The sequence below is a fragment of the Galeopterus variegatus genome, unplaced genomic scaffold (assembly GCF_000696425.1).
Source record: "Galeopterus variegatus unplaced genomic scaffold, G_variegatus-3.0.2 Scaffold553, whole genome shotgun sequence".
In the NCBI taxonomy this organism is placed as follows: domain Eukaryota; kingdom Metazoa; phylum Chordata; class Mammalia; order Dermoptera; family Cynocephalidae; genus Galeopterus; species Galeopterus variegatus.
This window is the reverse complement of record NW_007726664.1, coordinates 2,456-7,360: the sequence shown is the minus strand read 5'-3', so window position 1 is coordinate 7,360 and position 4,905 is coordinate 2,456. Positions and strand designations below refer to the sequence as shown.

The 4,905-nt window shown below is 43.4% G+C and overlaps 1 long non-coding RNA gene across 1 annotated transcript in view; it reads left to right on the top strand.

Annotated features, from left to right (window-relative positions):
- LOC103588334 overlaps positions 1-1,226 on the top strand; it is a 24,749-nt gene extending 23,523 nt beyond the window's left edge. The window contains exons 2-3 of the long non-coding RNA XR_550303.1: positions 269-349; positions 704-1,226. This is a non-coding gene — a long non-coding RNA (uncharacterized LOC103588334). The remainder of the gene's footprint in view (positions 1-268; positions 350-703) is intronic.
- Positions 1,227-4,905: the final 3,679 nt, after the last annotated feature.

Below are 4,905 nucleotides of genomic sequence, written 5' to 3'. Positions count from 1 at the left end.
TCAGTTCATAGCATGTAATGAGCCCTGGTCCACACAAGGTCCTGCTTGTGTGTTATTCCCTTCTCCACCCCCACCCCTGCCCCCATCATCCCCAATCTTCACTTTTGTTCCCTCCCGACAGTCATGCCCCCCCTCCGTGTCCTCAGTATGTGTCCTTATATATGCACGCATCCATGCAAAACAGGCAATGCCTTTTTATGAGTGGGAGTTTAGTTTCCATAAGCTGGTATCATGTTATATATATCATTCGTTGTCTTTTCTCACTCAGTGCAACATTATGAAGAGCTACTGCTGTTGCTGTGTATCGATTCTGTGTGCTGCTTCTTACTGCTGCATGCTCTTTCATAAGGTACATCCACCTTATTTTTCTTATCCATTCCCCTGAGGATGGACACCCAGGTTGTGTCCAACTCTCCTCCAGGTTGTTGCCACCACCAACTCAGTAGTGAACATCCTTATAAAGATGTGCATGAGACGGTTCCTGGGGGCTCTACGCATGGGATGGGTTGGGGGAGGAGGTGGTCACAAGATCACAGGGCATGTGCCAACTAAATTTTACTAAGCCCAACCAGATTGCTTTCCAGTAAATCTGCACCAGTTTACACACCCACCAGCAGTGCACAAGAGCGCCCCTCTCCCCACATCTTCATCAACACCTGGTATGTTCTCCTTTCTAATTTTGGCCATTTTGCCTGTTGTAAAGGGTCAGGCACTTCACACACTGTAGCAGATGCTTTGGGTGCCTCCAGTCACGTCTAATATCCACCCCAGCAGCGATGAATCCATCCGCGTGAGTTCAGAGTCCCACTGAAATAGCGTTTCATCTTAGGCATGCAGCATATATCTCCTCATTACTTCTGTCTGAAGGCCTTTGTCAAGGCATAGGAACCTGCTCAGCCTGGAGGTGAAGCCCAGAAATGTGGGGGAGGTAACTCTACTGGAAGAACACTCAGCTTCTGGAGAATAAAAACCCCAGCCTTCTGTGTTTCCTGTGGACAACTCTGGGAGGCATTCTATGTTTCTCAGAAGTCTTGGTGGAATAACCCCCCATTGCCTACACCAAAGACCCCAGTAATCCATTCTTATCATTGCTTCCCTCCTGTCCCCTGTTTTTCTTTCTCTTGCTCCCTGAGCTCAGCCCCACAAATAAACCACCCACACCCAAGTCCTCTTCTTTTTTAAAAAATTGAAACATAATTCATTGTACATATCTGTGGGGTACAGCACTGAATATCCATGCCTGTGTGCAATATGTGATGCTCAAATCAGGATTATTAGTATATTCAACATTACACTATGTAATCATTTTTTGTGGCCCTTTACCAATTTCTCGCTAACCTCCCTTCCCCCTCCCCCTTTCCCACCTCTGTTGGCCTCAGTTCTCTTCTCCTTTTAAAAGTTTAATGAATTATTGTGATTGTTGTACCTTTCTTTATTTGTTTATTTTTTAGCTCCCGCATGCAGTATTTCTCTTTCTGTGTCTGGCTTATTTAACTTAACATAATTTTCTCTGAGTTCATCCATGTTGCTACAAGTGGCAGAATTTCACCAAAACAGCATGGTACTAGCATAAAAACAGACACTCAGACCAATGGAACAGAATAGAGAACCCAGAAATCAACCCACATACTTACAGCCAACTGAACTTAGACAAATGCAACAGGGACACATACTGGGGAAAAGACAGTTTCTTCAACAAATGGTGCTGGGAAAATTGGACATCCATATGCAGAAGAATGAAACTACACTCATACCTCTCATCGTATATCAATATCAACTCAAAATGGATTAAAGACTTAAATATAATACCTGAAACTCTAAGACTCTTAAAAGAAAACAGGGGAAAAAATTCAGGAGGCAAGACTGGGCAAAGACTTTATGAATAAGACCCCAAAAGCACAGGCAACAAAAGAAAAAGTAAACAAATGGTATTATTTCAGACTAAAAATCTGCACGGCAAAAGGAACAATTAACAGAGTGAAAAAAACAACTTACAGAATGGGAGAAAGTATTTGCAAACTATGCATTGGACAAGGGATTAATATCCAGAATATACAAAGAACTAAAACAACTTAACAGTAAAAAAACAAGTAACCCAATTAAAAAATGGACAAAGGAACTGATAAGGCATCTCTTAAATGAAGACACACAAATGGCCCACAGACACATGAAAAAATGCTCAGCATCATTAGTCATCAGGGAAATGCAAATCCAAACCACATTGAGATATCATCTCACCACAGTTAGACTGGCCATTACTAAAAAAACCGAGAATAACAAACGCTGGTGAGGATGCGGGGAAAGGGGAGCTCTTCTACACTGTTGGTGGGACTGTAAATTAGCACAGCCATTATGGAAAATAGTATGGAGGTTCCTCAAACAACTACAGATAGAACTGACATACAGTCCAGCAATCCCACTGTTGGGTATATACCCAAAGGAATGGAAATCATCATGTTGAAGGGATACCTGCACTCCCATGTTCATTGCAGCTCTATTTACAATAGCCAAGAGATGGAACCAACCTAAGTGTCCATCAATGGATGACTGGATAAGGAAAATGTGGTATATATACACAATGGAATACTACTCAGCCATAAAAAAGAATGAAATTCTGCCAAGACCTGTGCTTTTTAGGGTACCCAATCTAAGACATATACATTGTTCCTAATCTCCACATCTCCTCTGTGAGGTAGGTGTTCTTTCCATTTTACGGAAGAGGAAATAGTCCCAGAAAAAGTGACTTGCCCAAGGTCACACAGCTGCTAACTGACTGAGCTGGGATTCAAGCTCAGGACCATCAGTCATTCTTTCATTAAAGTATGCTTTGCTCTTGTGATGTGTGCTTTGGAGGATGCCAGAGAGGACTGGGTCTTGGCACTTGAAGAATAATATTGTTGAGAAAATTTTAAAAAATACATATATAGAGAAAAGAATTTAATTTTATCATTAAATAATTTATAATTTATAAATAATATATAATTTTATCATCATATATAGTAATCAGAGATAAGTATAGTTCTTTGTTCATATTCATTCATTCAACAAGGACTTATTGAATGTCTACAGTGATCAGTATTGGGGATACAGTAGTGCCTTGGATTGAGTGTTCCTCCCACTGTGACAGTGTTAAGAGGGTGGGAAATCCTATTGTGAAAGGTAATTGAAAGGTGGTGCCTTGAAGAGGTGATGAGATTGTAGGACCATGCTGTAGTGAATGGATTAATAATGGTGGTCAGGGGTGAGGTTCTGAGGGCTTTGAAAGGAGAGCACGTGACAGGTTAATCTCTCTCTGCTCCACCATGTCCTCCATGTGAGACCCCTGCATTGATGTGAAGCCACCACCAAAGAAGACCCTCACCAGATGTGTTCCCCCTGGACTTTAAGCTTCCCAGCCTCTGAAACTGTAAGCAATAAATTTCATTTTCTTACAAATTACCCAGTTCCAGGTATTTTGTTATATGCAACCAAAATGGACTAATACAGAAAACTGGTACCAGAGAAGTGGGATGTTGCTTATAACAGATACTTGAAAATGTGGAAGCAGCTTTGGAACTGGGTAATGGGCAATGGCTGGAAGAATTTGGAGGAACAGGCTAGAAAAAGCCTTGATGCTGATGAAAGTTTAGAAGACAAGAAAACAAGGGAAAGTTTGGAACATTTTAAAGACTGGTTAAATGGTGGTGAGCCAAATGCTGATAGAAATATGGACAGAGAAGGCCATACTGAGAAGATCTCGGATATAAATGAGAAAGGACTTATTGGAAACTGGGGCAAAGATCACCCTTGCTACGAGCTAGCAAGGAACATTCTCTTCATGCTCAAAACTTTTCTGGAATGTGGAACTTAAAGGTGCTGACCCAGGGTATTTGGTGGAAGAAATTTCTAAGCAGCAAAGCGTTAAGGAAGCTGCATGGCTACTTGCAACAGCCTCTGCTGAGTTATGGCGGAAAAGTTATGAGGTAAAGCCAGAATTTATAATTCAAAAGAAAGCAGAGGGCAAAAAGTTGGAAAACTTTCAGCCTGGCCACAAAAGCAAGGGTGTAGCCCAGGGACCCTTTGCTAAGGAGATGAGTGTAGAAGAAGGGATTATCAAGAGAAGGGGAAAAAAACCTTGGAGGCATTTCAGAGATCCCAGAGACTACATCTTCCATTGTAGGCCTAGAGGACTAGGGAGACAGAATGGTCTTGGGGAACAGGCCTGAGGTGCCCTCTGCCCTCTGTGGGCTTGCTGCCCAGGGCCACCTTGGAGTGCTGTTCTTCCCTGCAGCACCCTAGCTGCTTTGGCTGCTCCAGCCGTGGCTAAATTGACCCCAGTTATGGCTGGACCTGCAGCTTTGGAAAATAAAAGCCAGGAGCCTTGGTGGCATTCAAGTGGTGTTAGGTCTGCAGGCTCACAGAATGCCAGAGCTATGGAGACTTGGGATCCTCCACCCCAGTTTCAAAGGAAGTGTGGAAAAGCCTGGGGATCCAGGAAGAGATCAGTTGCAGGGGCAGAGTCACTGCACAGAGCCTTAGCTAGAGCGATACAGAGAGGAAATGTGGGGTCAGAGTTGCGGCAGAGAAACCCCATCAGTGCCATGCCTAGTGAAGCCATGACAGTGGGACCACCATGAAGACCCCAGACCTGTGGAGCTACCAGAGTGGAATGCCAGCCTGGGAAACCTAAAGTGTGGCCCAAGACCAGGAAAGCCATAGCAGTGGAGCTGCCTGAGGACTTAGGGACCCAACACCCACACCAGCGTGCAGAGGACATCGAACATGATGTCAAGGTACATGATTTGCCAGCTTTAAGATTTAATGCCTGCTCTGCTGGATTTCAGACTTGTTTGGGACCTATTAAACCTTTCTTTTGGCCTATTTCTCCCTGTTTGAATGGGAATATGTACCCTATGCTTGTCCCAC